General features: G+C 43.4%; 1 protein-coding gene and 1 long non-coding RNA gene across 3 annotated transcripts in view; one reads left to right on the top strand and one right to left on the bottom strand.

The window, feature by feature from the left end:
* Positions 1–10,948: 10,948 nt before the first annotated feature.
* On the bottom strand, positions 10,949–17,375 carry LOC125164612 (uncharacterized). The gene is made up of 3 exons (XR_007151829.1): positions 17,220–17,375; positions 15,789–15,931; positions 10,949–12,113 (listed from the first exon to the last, which is right to left on the bottom strand). It is a non-coding gene; the product is annotated as an uncharacterized LOC125164612 (long non-coding RNA).
* PRDM8 (PR/SET domain 8) overlaps positions 12,252–20,988 on the top strand; it is a 20,324-nt gene continuing 11,587 nt past the window's right edge. The window contains exons 1-2 of one of the 2 annotated variants that reach the window (XM_047857436.1): positions 12,252–12,748; positions 13,314–13,411. The gene's annotated coding sequence lies outside the window, so the exon portion shown is untranslated. Of the gene's footprint in view, positions 12,749–12,976; positions 13,046–13,313; positions 13,412–20,988 lie in introns of those variants that run through there. The other variant, XM_047857437.1, reaches the window with a different exon arrangement.

The raw sequence follows: 20,988 nt of genomic DNA, 5'->3' as shown, positions 1-20,988 counted from the left end.
ACAATATTAGCTGCAGATTCTTTGTAGTTGTCTTTTATGAAAAGTTCTCTATTTCCAGCTTGCAAAGAATTTTTATCAAAAATGGATGTTGAATTTTATCAAATACTACGTAAGGATCAAGTGACACAATTATGTGGATTTTTCTTTGTGAAATTGTTAATAGGGTAGATTAAGTTGATTAACTTTCAAATATTGAACCAGCCTTGCATTTCTTGGATAAATCCCATTTTTCTTTAGTGTCACTTTCATTTTCTGGATGGTTGGATTCAACGTATTAATATTTTACTGGGGACTTTGTGTCTATGTTCTTTTTCCCATATTTGTCTTGGTTTCAGAACATTGTCTCATAAAATTAATTGTGATATATTTCCCTCTCCTTTATTTTCTGAAATAAATTGTGTAGAATTACTGTTAAGTCTCCTTTAAACATTTAGCACATTCACCAGTTAAGCCATGTAAGCATGGAGATTTCTTTTTCAGAAAGATTGTTTTTGTTTGTTTGTTACTATGATTTCAGCTTCTTTAATAGTTATAGTACTGTTCAGGCTATCTATTCCATCTTGGGTGAGTTTTGGTAGTTTGTGGTTGTCACAGAATTGGCATTCATCTAATCTCATAGATTTGTCCATCATTTTATAGTCAGCCTTTTCCTTCTCAGTCTTGCTAGAGGCTTCTCAATGTTATTAATCTTTTCAAAGAACCAGCTTGTGTTTTCATTGATTATAATTTCTATTTATTTTTTAAATTTCTTTTATTTCTATTCTTATCTTTCTTATTTTCTTCTCCTTCTTTTGGGTTTATTTTCCCTTTTCTAGTTTAAAGTAGAAGCTTAGACTATTGATTTGAGACTTTAATCTTTTTTAATGTAAGCATCTAATGTTATAAATTTCCTCCTAAGTACTTTAACTCTGTCCCATAAATCTTGTTATGCATTTTTATTTTCCTGCATTTCAAAATATTTTCTAATTTCTCTTAAAATTCCCAGTTTGATGCATGGACTATTTAGAAATGTGTTTAAATTATAAGTGTCTGGAAATTTTCCTATTTGTTTCTTGCTTACTATCTTTCTGATATCTGGTTTTTCCTTAGTAACCATGTACATATGGAAAGAAGTATTTCTACTGTTGTTTGGATGAGTGTTCCAGAAGTTAAAATTAAGTCCCACTGTTTGATGGTGATGTTCAATTATTCTACACCTTTGTTTATTTTCTTTCTATTCATTCAACTATTACTGTGAGAGGAGTTTTTTAATCTGCAATATAACAGTGTAATTGCTTTCACTTTTGTCATATGTAATATAAAGCACTGTTATTAGGTGGATACAGATTTAAGACTGTATGAATTATTGATAATGTGTCCCTTTTATCATTATGATAAATGATCATTTTTTATCCCTGGTACTTTTTAGCTATGAAATCTATGTGAGCTATTCACATAGTCACTGTAGCTTTCTATTGATTAATGTTTTCAGGTATTATTTTTTATCTTTTTAATTTCAATCTATGTCATTATATTTGCAATGATTGCTTTGTGATAGCATAAATTTGGTTAATTTTTTTTTTTCTTATCCATTGTGACCATGTTTGTATTTTCTATTGATGTGTTTAGGCCATTTGCATTTAACGTGATTAGTGATATGTTTGCATTCAGGTCTACCACTTTATTATTTCTTTTTGTTCATTTATCTGTTTTTTTGTTACTCTGTTTTCCCTTTACTGACTTCTTTTGGGTTATGTAAACGTTTTTGGGTATTCATTTCAATTTATCTATTATGTTTCTGACTATCTCTCTTTGCATAGCGTTTTTAGCAACTGCTCTAAGGATATAAGATAACTAGTCATCTTTTCACAGTCTACTTAGAATGAATATTTCACCAGTTGAAGCAAAATATAGATATATTACCACCACAGGTGTCCCTTTAGTCTCTCCCACAGTGAAAATTCCATCAGAAAATGTTTCCTCACTTTCAGTGTGTTGAGTTGTGGTAAGATATACATAAAGTTTACCATCTCAACCCTTTTTAAGTGTACCATTCTGTGGAATTAAGTTCATTCACATTATTGTGCAATCTTTATCTATCATCAGAACTTTTTCATCACCCCCAAATGAAACTCTATACCCCATTAAACTGTAACTTCCCTACCTTCTCCCCCAACTATTCCACATTTCTTCATGAATTTGACTGCTCTAATTAACTCATATAAATAGAGTCCTAGCATATTTGTTCTTTTATGTCTGGTTTATTTCCCTCAGCATAAGTTTGCAAGATTCATCCAGGTTGCAGCTTATATCAGTACATCATTACTTTTTAGGGCTAAATATTATTCCATTCTCTGAATATAAAGTAATTTATCCATTTATCAGTTGATGAACATTTGGATTGTTCCCACTTTTTAGCTGTGATGAATAATGCTGCTGGATGACATAACTCTATGTTTAACTTTCTGAGAAACTGTCACATATTTGTTAATACTTGTTATTGTCTGTCTTTTTTTACTAGAGCCACACTAGTGTGTGTGATGTAGCATTTCATTTAAGTTTTCATTTGCATTTCCCCAATGAATAATAATGTTTAGCATCTTTCCATATGATTATTGGCCTCTTTCTGTCTTCCCTAGAAAAATGTCTATTCAAATCCTTTGGTCAATCTTTCATTGGGTTATTTAATTTTTTACTACTGAGTAGTAAGAGTTCTTTCTATATGCTAGATATAAGACCCTTATCAGATATACAATTTGCCAATTCGCAACTTATTTTTTTTTCCTCTGTTGTTTGTGATTTTGGTGCCACGTCATAGAAACCTTTCCCAAATCCAAGGTCATGAAGATTTTACCCCTATGTTTTTTTCTAACAGTTTTCCAATTTTTGCTCTTACATTTAGGTCTTTGGTCTAGCTGGAGTTAAATTTTGTATATGGTGTTATATTATAAGGAATAATTATATTACTTAAAATGAGTTTTTCTGGTGATCAGTCAGGTACGGACACAAAATAAAAGCATAGAGAGATGTATATACTTTAAAGATATTTCTTATACTCACAAAACAGTGAGTGATAAGAGAAAGACATGGCACACCACTCAGGGGGCTATGTGGGAATAGCTCCCAGAGAGCTGGTTTAACCAAGCAGGCTTGTATTTTTCTCTGAACACATGGAATATGGTACCCCATAACCTTCTGGCCTCCACTATTTCTGCTGGGAAGTCAGCTCTTAATCTTATTGAGGTTCTCTGATAAGTGACATGTCATTTTCCTCTTTCTGCCTACAAGATTTTCTCCTTTCCTTTGACTTTCACCGTATTTACTATGATGTGCCGATTATGGGTCTCTTTTCATCTATCCTACTGAAATTCATTGAGTTCCTGGATGTGTAGGTTATTGATTTTCAACAAATTTAGGGATTCTTCAGTTATTATTTCTTATTTTTCTTCCTCTTTCTTCTTCCTTCTGGTGATATTACTACTACTATACACACTTTGGTACACTTAAGTATGGTGTCCCATACTTTTCTCAGGCTCTGTTAATTTTTCTCCCTTCTTTTTTTCTCTCTGTTCATCAGCTTATACACTCTCTATGAATTTATACTGAAGTCTACTAATTATTTCTTCTGCCAGTTCAAATCTACAGTTAGGCCTTTCCAGTGAATTTTTTTTATCTCTGTTATTTCACTTTTGAACTACAAAGTTTCCATTTCTTTTTTAAGAAAATTTCTATCTCTTTCCTTATATTATTTGATATAACATTGTCATTATACCTCCCTTTACATTAGTCATGGTTTCCTTCAGTTCTTTGAACATAGTTGTAATGGGTACTTTAAATATTTAAACATTTTAAATATTTTTCTGTTCAATATGACATCTGGTCATTTTCACAGGCATTTTCAGTTGCCTACTTTTTATCCAGTATATGGGTCATACTTACCTGTTCCTTTTCATGCCTTGTAGTGTTTTAATGGGAACTAAACAGTTTAGACACCTCATTGTAGCAACTCTGGGAATTAGTTCCCTGCCTCAGGTTTGTTGTTATTATCCTCCCTCCCAAACATACACATAGACACACACATACAATATTAAGCCTCTGATGTTCTGTGATTAGGGTGGCACGGCCTATAGTTACTCTGGAATGACAGTGGTACAAGTAAGATTCTCTTCCACATTTTCCTGACCACATCCAGGTGCTAAATTCTAATAATTCCTGGAATATTGCCCTAATGTTTTTTTTTTTATATATATATATATTTTTTTCAACGTTTATTTATTTTTGGGACAGAGAGAGACAGAGCATGAACGGGGGAGGGGCAGAGAGAGAGGGAGACACAGAATCGGAAACAGGCTCCAGGCTCTGAGCCATCAGCCCAGAGCCTGACGCGGGGCTCGAACTCATGGACCGCGAGATCGTGACCTGGCTGAAGTCGGACGCTTAACCGACTGCGCCACCCAGGCGCCCCTGCCCTAATGTTTTCAATAGCGCCCTCACATTTTCTAGAAATTAAAAAAAAAAACAGTCCTAAAATTTGTCTGAAACCACAAAAGATCCTGAATAGCCAAAACCATCCTGAGAAAGAAGAACAAAGCAGGAGGCATCACACTTCTTGATTTCAAACTCTATTACCAAGCTATAATGATCAAAACAGTATAGCGACGGCATAAAAACAGACTTATAAACCAATAGAACAGAATATAAACCCATGCATATACTTCATCTAACCTTTGACAAGGTGCCAAGAACACACAATGAAAGACAGTCACTTCAATAAATGATTTTGGCAAAACTGGGTATCCACATGCAAAAGAATGAAATGGACCACAAACTTACACCGTTCACAATAATTTCAAAATGGATTAAAGGCTTAACTGTAAGACCTGAAACCTTAAAACCACTTGAAGAAAACATAGGTAAAAAGCTTCCTAACATCAGTCTTGGCAGTGATTTTTTGGATATGATACTAAAAACAAAGGCAAGAAAAGCAAAAATAAACACTGGGGCTATATCAAACTAAAAATCTTCTGTATAGAAAATAATGAAAAGATAAATTAAAAGGCATCTTACGAAGTGGGAGAAAATATTTGCAAACCATCTAGCTGATATTTGATCAATAACCAAAAAGAGAAGGAATTCATCCAACTTAGTAGCAAAAAAATTAATAATCCGATTTTAAAAATGAAGAAAAGACCTGAGAAGATAGGTACACAAAAAAAGATGCTTAAGAGGCAAACATATGAAAAGATGCTCAACATCACTAATCATCAGAGAAATTCAAATCAAAACCACAATGAGATATCACCTCACACCTGTTAGCATGGCCATTATCCAAAAAGAAGAAATAACAAGTGTTGGCAAGGATGTGAAGAAAAGGAACCTTTGTATGCTCTTGGTGGGAATGTAAATTGGTATATCCATAATGGAAAACAGTATGGAGATTCCTCAAAAAATTGAAAATAGAACTACTATAACATCCAGCAATCGTACCTCTAAGTAAATATCCAAAGGAAACCATCAGTATCTTGCAAGATATCTGCACTCCCATGTTCACTGCAGTCTTACTTACAATAACCAAGATATGGAAACAACTAGAGTCTCTGTCAATGGATGAATGGATCAAGAAAATGTGGTACACACACAGACAAAAAAGAAAAAAAAAAGGAATATTATTCATCCATCACAAAGAAGGAAATCCCACCATTTTTGACAGGATGAACCTGGAGGATATTATGCTAAGTGAAATAAACCAGAAGAGAAAGACAAATACTGTATAATTTCACTTAGATAATTTTAAAAAGATCAAACTTGAGGCACCTGCCTGGGTCAACCAGTGGAGTGTATGACTCTTGATCTCAGGGTTGTGAGTTTGAGCCCCATGCTGGGTGTAGAGATTACTTTAAAATAAAATCTTTTAAAAACTAAAAAAAATTAAAAAAATAAAAAAATTAAGAAGGCCAAACTCATAAAATCAGAGACTACAATGGTGGTTGCCAGGGGCTGTTGGCAGCAGGGGTGGGGAGGGCGGGTGTTGCAAGTAGGTGAGAATAAGGAAATAGGGAAATGTTAATCAAAGGATACAAACTTATAAGATGTATAGGTCTTGAGGATGTATTGTACAGCATGGTGACTACAGCTAATAATACTGCATTGTATACTTGGAATTTGTAAGGAGAGTACATCTTAATAAACATTCTCACCTAATTAAGTATATAAGGTGATAGATGTATTAATTAACTTGATTATGGTAATCATTTCACACTGTATATGTATGTCAAATCACCACCTTACATGGCATAAATATATAGAATTTCATTTATCAATTAAAACTCAATAAAGCTGGAAATAAAGGAAAAAAAACAGGAGCAGAATTCCTCTACAAACTAATTCAATCATATTGTAGCTCCTTGGAAAGAATAGTTTCTGAGTTCAGTGTTTGATCTCTGTGCCAAACCCAGGAGGACTCCTCCCAACTCGTATTCCCAATTCATTCATACAAGCTAGCTGGCTTACAGTCTTGGCTATACTAAATCCCCTCCAATTACCTTTTGTCACAACTTATACTGTTGTATTGTTATTGTTGTTTTTAAGCCATCTCTGTGCCCAACATGTGGCTCAAACTCACAATCCTGAGATCATGAGTCACCTGTTCTACTTGCTGAGCCAGAGAGACACCTCACAACCTATACAGTTCTTGAAAGTCACCCTTAGGTTTAAACTTCACTACTCTATTACAAATGAAATCAATTCTTTCAGGAAGAGATAAGTAGCTATCTGCTTCATGACTGGTTCCCCCCCTCCACCCACAGGCAAAATTTCTGAACTAGGTCTCCTGGGGTAGGGCCAATGACAAGCTTCTGAGTGACACCAGGGCCCCACGATTCCCAAAGCACCATACCCAAAGTAGAACCTCTATTCCACAAGTAAGGCTTAGGCAGAAGAAGGAAGTTCTGACCTCCTGACCACACTCACCTGAGACAGGTAAGCTAGGGGCAAGATTAGAAAAGCAGAAATCTTGCTCTTAATTGAAAAAACAAACAAACAAACAAACAAACAAGAAAAAACAAAAAGAAATCCTCCAGTTCAGATCTGGAGGATAAAGTGAGTGCTATGTTCTTGGTTGCAGCAGTCTGCAGTTGAGTCTATGCCCCACTGAGTTGGTAAGAGGCAGGTAGGAAGTGCTCTTGGTTCAAATACCACAGACTTTAATTGATCCTACCAAATTTTCATAGATTTTCTTGAATAGACCTTTCTTCATTTGCTATTTGCCTTCAGGCAGTCCTTTAAAGGACTATTTTTTGTATATATATAATTTTCACTAGTTTCACTGGGGGATGGTTCAATAGAGCTCCCCATTCTGTCATGTCAGAAGTTGGTCTATTTCAGTTACCTGTATTGTTTAGTTGTATATTGTACTTATTAAAGTATTCATGCTTGCTTCTCACTAACTTTTCTAGAGTTAATTTGTTTCTCTCCACTGAAATAATGACTGCTAATTTTTTTCCTAAGTATTTTTTTAATTTAATAATTTAAATTCAAGTTCATTAACATACCACATAGTACTGGTTTCAGGAGTAGAACCCAGTGATTCATCACTTACATATAACACCTAGTGCTCATGCCACCAAATGCCCTCCTTAATGCCCATCACCCATTTAACCCATCCCTCCACCTACCTCCACTCCAGTAACCCTCAGTTTGTTCTCTGTATTTAAGAGTCTCTTATGGTTTGCCTCCCTGTTTTTTATCGTATTTTTCCTTCACTTCCCCTATGTTCATCCGTTTTGTTTCTTAAATTCCACATATGAGTGAAATCATATGAAATTTGTCTTTCTCTTATTTCAAAACTTATAATACACTGTAGTTCCATCCACATTGTTGCAAATGGCAAGATTTCATTCTTTTTAGTCACCAAGTAATATTTATACCACATCTTCTTTATTCATTCATCAGTCAATGGACATTTGGGCTCTTTCTATAATTTGGCTATTGTTAATAGAGCTGCTACAACATTGGGGTGCATGTACCCCTTTTATTCAGCATTTTTGTATCCTTTGGATAAATATCTAGCAATGCAATTGCTGGGTCATAGGTAGCTCAATTTTTAATTTTTTGAGGAACCTCCATACTGTTTTCCAGAGTGCCTGCATCAGTTTGCATTCAGTGACTGCTAGTTTTATTATCAGTACTCTCAATTTCTCAAACTCTTAGCTTCTAGAAATTCAGAAATGAGGCTTTTGTTTGTTAATATCCAGAGTGAACACTGAAGACTGTGATACTAGTTATAATATTTATCTAAAATTAGGGAAGAAAATAGGTGTCTCTACCACTGTCCTCTTTTATCATTTTATCTCTGGGTTGGTTAATTCAGGTTTAGGAGGAAAGGATAGGGATGGCAAAGTTGGAAAGAGGAAAAGTTACTGCAGTCTGAAGTCCACAAAGACTCTGAACTCATGAGGAGAAGTTAGTAGGACTTCCTGTTGCTGTGAGGTTGATATGTTATGAGGTAGTCACCTTTTGCTGAAGCCTGGCTGGCTTCCTTGAAAGTAACAGTCAGCAAGTGACTAACCAGGCCTAGCAAGACTGATCCTGACACAGGAAGCCACAAAATGATGAGAGACCTGGGGATGCCCAAAGGAAGTTCATAGGGCGTACTCTCCAATTACTCTAGGTCTTGGCTTGCAAAGTCTGCCAAGACCTCAGGAAATCTTTCATGAGTGCCAGTAGGAACCTTTCAGCCAAAGTGCTGTGAAAGATGATTCTTAAAAACTTGGATGCTTACGTTTGCAAAGCCTGTTTTTACTCTCAGTTGAAAAAATGTTTGTGGAAAGGGTTCTCCGAGAATCTTTTTTATGACTAATAACAACTGTGTGTTGATTATTCTCCATTTGTCTCCTTGAGATTCAGTCTGCATCCTTCTATGCCTAGCTCGAAGTCCTCAGAAGCTGAGCCATGCAGACTCATCACCATGTTCCAACACCTTGCCACCTAGTTTCCTGTTGGGTTTGGCCAATGGAAGATATCAACATGAAACCGGAATGTTTGAGAAGAGAGAGACTGGCATTCTTTCCTGCTTCCTTTTTGCTATGCCACTTGCTCTCTGGCAGTAGCTGTATCTCTATTTCACTGGGCCACTCCTTCACAGTTGCAGTCCAGAAACACTGATTTCTCTCCAAAGAGTTTCTTACTAAGCTGTTTCTGTATGCTTCATCATCTCATTTATTCCCATAACTATGCCCACATCTTTTTAAATAGTCTCTTCATTTGGACTGAATTCTGTTTCCTGCTGGGTCCCTAACAATTACTACATTTTAAAACCTATTGGGGTGTCTGGGTGGCTCAGTCACTTGAGCATCTGACTCCTGATTTCAGCTCAAGTCATGATCCCAGTGTCCCAGAGATCCCATGTCCCAGGGATCCCATGTCTCAGGGATCTGGCCCCATGTTGAGCTCCATGTTGAGCATGGAGTTTGCTTAAGATTCTCTCTCTCCCTCTGCCCCTCTCCCCCACTCATGTGCTCTCTCTCACGAAATAATAAAATAAAATAAAATAATAAATAAAGCCTATATAAGCCTCACCATAACCTTGCAAGATACTATTAATATTATTTCCCATTTATAGATTAGGACATATGATTTAGACAAGTAAAATGCCCAAAGTCACACATCTAGTAAGTATCAGAGTTAGTATTAAAACTCTAGTCCTAACAAAATCCATGTTCCTTTTTCCATTTAAGTTTGTAAACAAATTCTATTTATGCTTTTTTCCAAAGATTAATTTTATTTAAATATAAACAAGGTTTTATATCAACTCCTTTACGAATATATCAATTAAGCTTGAGCCCTTATTCTAAAGCATAATTTAAGTTCACAAATCACTAATTCAAGTACAGTATCCCTAGCTGATAAGCTTTAATAACTATAATGAGAACAAAAGACTCTTATTTAAAACAATGATAAAACCTGATAATCTGCTTTTGCCTGGTGCTAATTTTAAGTCTTCTTTGCCTTTGACTTTTTGGCAGACACCCTGCGTTACAACTCCATTACCATTCCTAGTTCCCTTATCCCTATCTTTCTGCACTTTAGAGGCTAATTTCCCCAGACTCCTTTGCGGGTATCTGTAGGCAAGTGACACAGGTCTGGCTAATGAAAAATGAAAGGTTTTCCTTTACTGATAAAAGGAAAGAACTATTTTTCTCTGCCCCTGTCCTTTTCTTCATGCTTAGAACAATGGTGTGATGTCTGGATAATTATAGCAGTCATGTTGTGACCGTGAACCAGTATAAGAATGCCCCAAACATTTCATAGTATATACTTACACTAAAAAGAGTACTATAATTTTATATATTATATACAAGTACATATGCAATAAAGAACTGTTAGACTTAACTTAAAAAATTTCATTCCACAAACCCTCAAACCTCTGACTCTTGTTGTTGCTTTATTAAATATTGGGTAGATGAAAAGAATATTCATAAAATAATACATGTCATAAAGAAAAACAATACACTGACCAGCTAGGTAATCGGCACTCAGACTAAGAAAAAGGACAACCTCAGAGGCAAGCTTTATCCTAGATTTTATGTTTATCTATCTTTTGCCATTTTAATAATCCCTTATGCTTTCTTTTGTTCATCTTTATCCCCTTTGAAAGGCTAGGAATCAAGACCTTTAGAGTTCTTTCTTCATCCATGTTGCTAATATATGAAACACTTTGGTCCCAACACACTGTATGTTATAAATTTTAATGTTTATTTGTTTTTTGAGAGAGAGAGAGAGAATGGGGGAGGGGCAGAGAGCGAGGGAGATGCAGAATCTGAAGCAGGCTCCTGGCTCCGAGCTGTCAGTCCAGAGCCCAATGTGGGGCTTAAACTCACAGACATGACCTGAAGTCGGACGCTTAACCGGCTGAGCCACCCAGGTGTCCCCCAACACACTATATGTTTTAAAATTCAGTAGACAGCTTGACAGCTTCCCTCCCCTCTCAAATTACAAGGCAAAGAGAATGGTGCAACATTAAAAACAGCAGGTTTTAAAGGTTCTCTTTATGTTGGTAACCAAAAGCCTTAGGGAGGACTGAGTTCATCTTTTCAGAGCTGGTTAGATGAACAGAGTACACACAGGATGGGGAGAGGGTCTTACATTTAGGGTTGGGGGGTGGTCTTTGTATTCAGAGAAGAAACTTCAACTTTGAGGTTTCTGAAGGGATTCCCCGGCCCCTCCCTCCGCTCAGTCCTAGTCAGGCAGACCCCTGCCCGAGCCTCCCTCCTGAGATCCTGCATATGCTTCCTTGCTAAATGACTCTTCGCACCGTTATCTCCTCACGGGATACATCTGTTGGGTGCCTTGCATCCTCAGCTCCGCTTTCATCTCTTCATATCTCAACACATTGTTTCCTCCAGTCCTGGTGCCAGGGTGGAAGGGAGCCATCCCGCCCGGCCGCGCTCAGGGATTGGCAACGAATGAATGATTGGCAGCGGGTATCTCTGTCAGGGCTTTGGCATGCTACAGAGTAGAAGCCCTGTGCTAATGAATGCCATCTACACCTACCAGATGTGCCACTGGGTGACATGCCAGATCTTTTACATAATGCCATTCTGCCGGACAGGAGACAGCTGGGGGAGGGGAGTATATTTTAATGTTTTAATGCCATGGAGTCTTTTTTTTTTTTAATTCAGATCTCCCGCCACAGCAGATGTACCCAATCAGCTCCCCTTACACTAGGCTAAAACCTATGGCTGAGGGCATCTCTGGAGAGCTGGAGTTCCCTGAACAGATCCCTTGGCTCTCTCCTATACTCATCACACCTTTTTCCTTCCTTGAGTTTGCTCGCCTCTCCCATTCAAACTCGGGAATTTTTTTTTAAGTTGAAGATATAAAAACACTGGAAGGATCTGAAATGAAAGGGGAGGAACCACACTTCCTACCCCTCCCCCATTCTCTCCTTCCCTATGCTAAATGTCCAAGAAGAGTTTTCTTCACCTCATCCCCTTCCTCTTCCACCGTCCACTGGAAACTAGAGTGTATTTGTCCCCAAGGGTGATATCCTATCAGTGACTATCCCACGTCCTGGCTGAGTAGTTGTCTCAATGTGTAGGTGTCCAAAAATCCACGCCGTTGGAGAGGAATGTTTCCTGAAGTGGGATGAACAAAGTGGGAGGGAAGGGAAATGAGAAAAACACTTCTGACGGACAGCGGGTGTGTTTTGGCTCCCCACCCCACCCACCCCCACCCCGCCCGGCTCTCCACACTCCCGTCCGGTCCCGGGGGAAACGGCTGGGAACGGGGATCGGAGGAACTGCCTACTGGGTCCCCCGCTCTTTCGCTAGACCTGCCAATCGAAACCGCCCCGAAATTCGGGGGCCTTGGCAGGGGCAGGCCTCTGCTCCTCCTCCCCAAGGGCCAAACCCCTCTCTCCTTCTCCGCCACACACGCAAGCACTCAGGCCGCTCCCGCGCCGCAGACTCCCGTCCTTTGCCCGCCTCGGCCCGAGCCCCGGCCGCCAGGCCCCTTCCCTCGCACCCGCACCCCTCCCGCTGCCGAGGCTCCAGATGGCGGCTCCTCGCGTCGGGCTCGAGGCCCCCAGACGCCGCCCAGCAGCAGCCGGCGGTCGCTCCCTCCCTCCCTCCCAGCTGCTGCGGCAGAGACCAGGATGGACTGCTTTGAGAGGAGGGCAGGCTCCTGCACAGGCTCTGATTGGGACGGGAGCCCCGCCGCGGAGGGGCACGCGGGAGCCGCGCTCACGGGGAAGCAGCTTTGCAGGCCCCAGGTGAGGAAGCCGCGGCGGAGGGGGGCAGGAAAAGACGGGAAAGCCGGGCCACTCTCGTGGCGCCCTCACACCCACTCTCCGTCCCTGGCCTTCCTCCTCGCACCACCTCCCAGTCCTGGCCGAGCAGTAGCTGGACCCGAGCACCCGCAAGACCGCGGGGAGCGACCGTGCAGCTGCCAGGAGGGGGCGCCCAACTCCCCTGAGCCGGGGCTGGAGGGCGGGCTTTGCTGGGGATCCCGCCGCAGCCCAGTGGGAGGCTGTCTCGGCGGGCGGAGTGCCCCCTTCTGCCGGAGAGCGGTAATGTCCAGCAGCTGCGGCCGCCCCCTTCCCCATTTTCTCCTCTTCTTCCTACCACCCTCTCTCGCTTCCTATTTGCTTCTTTTACTTTGCCTGCCAGGTTCCGTTCCTACCCTCCGTGTCCCTCCTTCCATTCTGGAACTTTCCTCTCCTTCCTTCGTCCCTGCACACGCTCGGGGAAGGGTTTGGCTGCCCGCGGGGGGGGGGGGGGGGGGGATGCTGGGGAAGGGGATGCATTTCAAGCCTAGACTCCGGCTCCTCTCCACAGATGCTCCTCTGAGTGCCCGACACAGCAGCCCTGAGACTGGCGGCAGGGGTTGAGGTCATTCTCTCACGGGCCAGGGCCGGGCGACTCTTTATTTGCCGGTGAGTGACGCGTCCGGGAGCAGCGCTTCCCCTGAACCGGGAGTGGGGAACGAACTCCTCTCACAGGACAGATGTATGAAGTTCAGAGCCTTGGTACTGAGCGCCTTTCTCCCACCCAAAAGTCAGGCCGCTCGAGGGCATCTTCCCTTTACACATATCCCTCAAAACCCCAAGTCCGTCCCCCGGGACAGTTCTCACAGCTTCCTCCTCCTAAGCAGTTTTGCCGGGTGCCGGGGCGGCACTAAAAGGCCACCGCACCGGGCGTCTGTGCCCATCTGAGGTCCTCTCTAATCCCCCGTGCTCTGGCGCGTGCCCGCAGACCCTCCTCTCACCCCGGCGCCGCGGCCGATGGGCATTAGACCCCCGAGAGCACGTTCCGTAAGCTCCCAGCACAAATCCCCTCGGAAACATTAATCACAACCACCAGTGAATGCAAAATGTGTGCCCGTGCCGTGTCTGCTTTTTAATCCCGAATGTAATTCTGGAAAGCAGCATCAGAAAGGGGCTCTATTAATCCCTTACACGAACAAATACAATCTCTGACCTACTAGACTTGTTTTCCTGCAGTTTCACAAAGAGTTGGCCCCACTCACTAGAGGAATGCTCAAAGACAGGAAAACTGTGAGAGACTTGCCAGGCATTTATGCAATAACGGGGTGCACTTCAGCCAAAAGGCGTACCTGTTGGACAGTGGAATCACTGGCCAGGGATCCCGAAATTCTGCAGGGGCAGCAGCAGAGTATGTCCGGGGAGGGGGGAGAGTGGGCTGGGCAGCAGGCACCTAGAGAGCTTGGAAGCCCCAGAGGAACCCCAGTTCTCTCTCCTCCACAGGCTTGGGACCCAAGTGACCTAATCTGAGGGACTACCTCCTCAGATGAAGGCGCTAAAGCAGGCAGAAGGGCTCACCCACAACATTCAGGGGTCAGGGTTTGACCCCCTGAGGCCTGTTCCTCGCACTTGAGATTTCATTCTCATGTCCAATTAATCATATCTCCCTTCTCCCATTTTGATCAAAACCATCTTCCAGCCCTTCATCATTGTAATTTGCACCACTGCCTTTTATCTGCGATTAATTAGGAAATCGAAGAAGATAACGGAGGGTCGGGTCAATAAATCAGCCGTAGGGACAGACGGATGGACAGACGGTTGGGTGGCGGGTACTGTGTGGGTGGGGCACTGCCAACCGAGCCCGGTTGGAGCCTCGATGGGCTGCGTCGGAAGGGGTTAAGGCGCTCGTGGCGGGCTGAGTGGAGCGTCTGCTCTGAAATAACCCCAGTGGGCACAAGCAAAGACTTCTCACTGTACTACCGCAGTGGAGAGTCTCCTGAGATTCTTTGCTTTTCCTGTTTGAGTCTAGAAAAAGAGAGGGGAGAGGATCTGGGTGGGGTGAGGGTGGGATTCCTATATCTGTCAAAGGGGCCTCCCTCCTGGCAGATGAACAGATTTAAAGCTGGGTGTTTTTAGGCTGGGATCTATTTCTTCTGAAGATCAATAGATTTACTTGTGCATCCTTTCCTTCCCTCTCCACTTGTCTGCCAGTCTGAGGGAAAGTGAGAGGAAGGGAAGGTGGAAGGGAGGGGGAGGAAGAAAAAGAGAGACGGAGAGACTCTGTTCTTATGATCATATCATAACTCCCTAGCCAAAGAGAAAAGCTTGTAACACGGCGTGGCTCCCTGCTCTCGCAGAGGCGCAGGACGGTTCCTTATTCTTTTCTCCCTCCAGGAAATCGATCACGCCTCCCAGACGGCTGAAGGAGGGCACTTTGCCACTCTTCACAGCTTCGCCCCAGCCTCTTTAGCTTTCAATTGAAAACCAATTAAAGGTTTCTATAAATCTGTTAGCTCCCCTTTTATCTGGGGACCCCTGATGCATGCGATACTGCCCTTTAGATGCCTCTTCCGTGTTTTGTTTTACAATTGTTGTATCAATATAATGCGGCCTTTCTTCTCCTGTCTCTATAGATACAGATACACAAGGAAAACCAAAGCTATTCAGTCTCCTCATTTGTCCAGCAGCCTAACAGTGGTGCCCTTTCTCTGCTGCTGCTTTCCCTGCTTCGGGAGCAGCAGTTATGGTAGAAGCAGATGGCTACTGATTGGGGGAGCTTTGTGGCTCTAATACTGAATACTTTATGGAAAAGGACTTTATCATGCTTCGCTGGGCAGAGGAACAAGGGGGTGAGATTTATGGCCAGGAAAAATAAATCTTTTCCAAGTTGTGGCTCCTTCTCACCAGTTGTCTCTTTTGCTGGTGGTTGGGGGGTGGGTCAAAACACTGAGGAATTGGTTTTATTTTATTGTATTCTCTTTTCCGCTAACATCACTTCTTAGTCAGTCTGAGAGGAGAGGAGACTAAGAGCCAGAAGGTTATGAAATACCTTAGGTGACTGTTGCTGCATCAGCATTCTCTGCCCTCAGGAAAAAAGCAGAAGGGAATGGTCTTGAACGCTGTCTGGGGCCAGGTTTTCCCGGACGTCCTGTTAGTTCCTGGGTAAAACATCATCCTCCATTATGCTATTCTCTATAGGGAACAAAAAAGGATGTAAGTGCTCCCATCCGAAAAATCAGAGGAGGTCACTGGTATTGAAGGAGTGGGGCCCTGATGAGGCATATGGTGATGTAGGTATGCTCCCCACTCTGAAAGGGTCTGAGCTGCGAGGATGATTAAGGGATGTCTGGGAATGACAGTTTTGGGGCTCCTCCTCGAATTTTCAAGCTTTGGGGAATATAGAGATTCCAACACTCCGCTGAAGGTCTTACGCACCCCAGGATGACTGACCCTTGCGTCTTTTCTCTTTTCTTCCCCTCACCTGAGTTTTACCTCTCTTGAGTCAGGTATGCTCTCTGTCTGTTGCAGGAATGCAGCCCTTCTCCGTATGCAGTAGGCTGCACCTTTACTCCTCTTGCCCCCCAAACCTGTTCCCTAGAGCAGTGCCACCCTCTCTTCTACCCCTCCTTTAGGTCTCCCCCTCCCAGGGGCCACGACTAAAGACAGAAATGCTCCCAACTTGCCTACTGGCAGTTGGGCACAGAGACATGGAAGCCACATCCAATCGTGGGTCTCCCATTCCACATCAGACCCCTTATCTTCTTAACATTCGACACGACATTTTCTACTCAAGAAACGTTTGTTGAGAATCTTTTGTGTTCCAAGCTCCTTTTCTCTGCCTTTCCTATTATTTTACCTTGTCCCTAGAAACTGAAGAGGAGAAGCTAGGAGGAAGGAAAGGCATGCAGCTTCCCTGGCCACAAGCTAATTCTTCCCAATTCTGTGGGTACTATCACCCCCAAATACCCACACACACCTTTGTGCACTGTTTCTCTCTGAAAATGAGGGAAAGTGAAGCAGGAAAAGCAAGATTTAAAAATTACATTTATCTAGATTTCAAAGTGGCAAGCACTGAGATACTTTAAGTAATTAACTGTTTGGGCTCCTGCTGCATGCTAGGCCGAATGCTCTGCCAGGCTTATCACATTTAATTATAACCCTCTGAGTCAAATGCTATTCTCTCTAGTTCACAGATCCCCTTCCTTCGCAGGAAACAGACGCACAGAGAGGCTAACTAGCCCGAGCAAGAAGTCCAGCTGGGATCTGAACCCCAGCTTCCTCTTGCCACCCTGTGGGATAAATGTTGTTTTTGCTATTTTCCAAATGCGGGCACTCAAATTCAGAGAGGTTAGGTGATTCGCCCAAAGACACAGAGCTAGCAGATTCCTAATAGAAGTGTTTAGGAAGCCAAATTTGGAGCTCTTAACCACCACCCCTGGGATCCTTCACAAGAAAGAGCAATAAGGAGCCCGCAACTGACCTCTGTCACCGGGCCCCGGCCTGGGCGGGAGATTTCCCAGAGCTCGAGGCTACAGGCGTGGGGGCGGACAACGCGCCAGCTCCGGGCCGCGGCTGCGCGAAAGCGGCGGGCGGCCCGGGGAGGAAGCTCAGCACCGCAGCCCAGGCCCCGACCGGGGCTCCGTCGGCCTTGCGGCCCATAATGCTCCGCGCGCAGCCCGCGTGCGGGCGTCCGGGGCGGGGCCAGAGAGAGAACTCGCTGTGCTCGAAGTCCCCCGGGCAGAGGCTCACCTCGCTCCCCAGACTTGGGTGTGGAGGGGAGAGCCGCGGCTGCCCTGCACGCTCCAGAGCTCTCCCGCTGCTGAGCCGCCGCCCTTCGCGGCAGAGAAGGGGCAGCGTCGCTCAGAGGCCCTGGGCCCCGATCAGACCGGCGGCGTGGTGCCCCGGGCTTCTCTGCCCACCCACACTTCGGCTTTCTGGCTGCAGCTCTTGAGTTAATCCGCGAGGCATCCCGTGCTTCTTGTCCTACGTGCGGGGTCGAACTGCCTCAGCCTTTGCTGCCCTCACTTCCCTGCGTTTCTAACGTGGCGCCGCTATCAGTTCTAACGAAAGGACCCCCTGACGACTGAGGGATGGAAGTCTAATCAGCCTCCTGGCACAAAAGTGCTGCCTCTTCCGTAAAGGGGAGGAGGGAATGGGGATTGCCGCCCCTGCTTTTAACATTCGGGCCCTTCCTTCAGTAGCAGCGATCCCTGAATACCTGAACAGATTCTTCCTGCCTCTATCCTCCTTCCGGGTTCCCTAGAAACTTCGAGAATTCCTGTAGCCTTCGCTGAGGGGCTTTGAAAGCGGGTGCACAAGTCCCAAATTTTTTTAAAAGGAAACGCAGGCAGTGTTACTAACAGTGGCAATAGCCCGCACTGAAATAAGTATTTAATATGCGCCAGGTGTTGTTCTCCGCACTCTCTAAGTATCACCTCACCCCTCTCAATAACTTTTTTAATACAATTTCCTTTACCACTCTCTGTTCTCAGATGGAGGCCTGAAGCACAGACCGGTTAAATTACCTGCCCGGGGTCAGGGGCCAGGATTCGAACCCAGAGAGTTTAGCTCCCCTAGTGGAGCTGGGGCCTGAACCTGAGTTGTTGGTCCTTCTTGGGTCAGTTCTCCAGACTTGTGAGTCAAAAGAATGCTGCCTAATAAAGGTATTGCGACCTCTCTGGGATGTCCAAGACTGAAATGAAACTAACCCCGGCTCTTGGAAGTTATCCCTTACCATCTGCTCAGAAACTGGCTTTCCAAAAGTCGTTCGCCCTGGTTTTCTGTCCTCACCGCGACCCAGGAGGCAGCTCTTTGCAGATTTAGTTTGCTGAGGAGGAAAACCAAGGCTGAGAGAGGTCACCGGCAGCCCTCCATATATGAGATAAGAATGCAGACCCGTGCCTCTGGAAAGGGGGTGGGTGCATGGCGGGAGGGGGGGGGCGGACACCGCCTACCAGAGGACGTGCGAAGCGGCTGGGAGGAGGGTGGTGGTAAAAAGAGCATTGCTGTTCCCTCACGCCCAGCCCTCAGGACGCCTTTCTGCGAGGCAAGTGGCGCCTAGCAGGAGACAAGGGTTGGCAATAATTCCAGGGAGGCAGCAGGAGACTGGAGCCTATGGAAAACATGGCGCTTCCTCCCTGCTCAGTCCAGGGCGTGTCTGGAGCACACCCATCTCACCTCGTGGCCTCTTCTTCCTCCCACCCCCTCCCTCACTTTCATGGTTTACGTGAGCTGCTTCTAAAAGAGAGATCCCCTGTTGAAGGTGGCAAGCCTTGTTCTGTTCAGGTCCTGTCTAGTGTGAGGCTCCATACTCTTTGGTGACTCATCCCAAACATAGTGGGAGCCGTGTCTTCCCTTCATGCTACTGTCAGGGTAATCTTCTGAGTCTCTCCCAGGGTGACCTTGTTAGCCCACATCGAACCCCATGTCTGTCATTGGCCTTCTCTGTGCTCAGCTTTGTCGCTGTGCTCTTTACTAAGACATGGACACCAGGGACTCCAGACATCAGAAATTGTCTGTGTGTAGCAGGCATAAAGCATGGAACCAGCCACACTCTCAGTACATTGACTTTCCCCAAGATATTTTCACACATTCAGATGATCCCCACTTGTCTGAGACATTAACTTCCTAGAACCCCGGGTAAACTGATTCTGCAATGTAGATAATGCTATGAGGCATCTGATCACACACACAAGGCACTAGATACTAAAACCATACGTGGGAAATCTGTTCTTTAGAACTCTATTCAATTTGGCTTCTCCCGGAACAATTGCTCTTCTATATGACTTCACACAAACTATCTTCTCCAGAACTATCCTACGTGAAAACATACAACAAGGAGCACCAGCCTACTTTGTGAACTTGGAGCCAAGAAAAATGATAGTCCTGAATGTTTTTTTTTAATTGCTACCCTCAACAATATTCACTCCCAACCAGCTTAAACACACACACACACACACACACACACACACACACACACACACACACATGCTAGAGAACCATATCTGATTAGATATAAAAATTGTTCAGACCTAAACTGAATTCTAGGCCTTTGGGAAACCTCAACATCCAGGTCTTTATATTTAATATATCTATTTTTCTTAGGATTTTGTGAATAATTTATTTGATATTTCTGGATATTATTTATTTTTAAAATAGGAATTTTCCTCAAAACTTTAGAAGAGATTATGAATTATATCTTGGTTATGTTTATATTATATTACCAGAAGACTATCAAATCAATCTGGGAACTGGCCTTTCAATCAGCAAGAGAACAAATATAACTTTCAATCTCCTTGCATGTTATTTCTAATATTTGGTGATGTATCTACAGTATTGTTTATAGTAGGCATGCAGTTATTGCTGTTTGTGGCAAGTTGATCTTTGAATTCTCTGAGATACCACTTCTCCAAGTATTAGAATTGAAGAAAGACTTACATTGGTAGTTTTTAGGTGCCTATGATGCTTGAATCAAAATCATGAAAGATGGTTTTCACTCAAACAGTCCAATATGTTATATGACCAGGGGAGCAGTTTAGGTATGAGAGCATAGGTTGTGAAGAAATCAAACTATATTTCCAAGGCTCTAGCAAAGCAATATGATTTGGTGCTGTGTGGTTACTGACTGATATCTATTCCCCCAAATCTTTTTCAGTTTTTTCCCCTTTATTTGCCTCCCTTTTCCTCAGAGAAAATCCGATGTCTGCCTCTCTCTTTAGCCTTCAGGAAAGTATGCCATGGACAGATTCCAAGCTAGAAAGTTCTGGGCATGTGTGCATTCTTCCTAGACCCCCTTCCCAGGAGAGGAATGTTTATGCTGCTCATCCCCCAGTAGCCCAATTTAAAATCAAAGTCCATACCTCAGAGAACTAGCTGGGATCAGATGCTAGGTATTTCTCCTAGTATTAACCCAGTGTAAGTCAATCAGCACCTGTCTTTTTAACTCAGGAATCATACACAGCCTAAAATAGAGAGATAAAGAGGTGAGATTCAAGTACTGAGTGTTGGGATAATGTCCCTTCTCCTGGCTGTGTAAGGAAATTTGATGTAGGACCTCTCAACGTGGTGACATTCCTAAGGCCTAGAGCCAGTCTTCTTAAAATCTGATGCTCTCTCCCATTTGAGACTGCTCCACAGCCCTTGGTCCCCAGTCTGCCTGGAAAGCTGGGATCAGGGAGTGAGGAAGCTTGGAGTGGTGACTGTGGCCCTACTTATAGTTCCTTCTGTCCACCCTTCTCCTCCTGCTGAGA

Source organism: Prionailurus viverrinus, chromosome B1, assembly GCF_022837055.1.
Source record: "Prionailurus viverrinus isolate Anna chromosome B1, UM_Priviv_1.0, whole genome shotgun sequence".
In the NCBI taxonomy this organism is placed as follows: Eukaryota; Metazoa; Chordata; class Mammalia; order Carnivora; family Felidae; genus Prionailurus; species Prionailurus viverrinus.
Note: the sequence above shows the minus strand (reverse complement) of the source record. Positions and strands in the feature narration are given on the sequence as shown.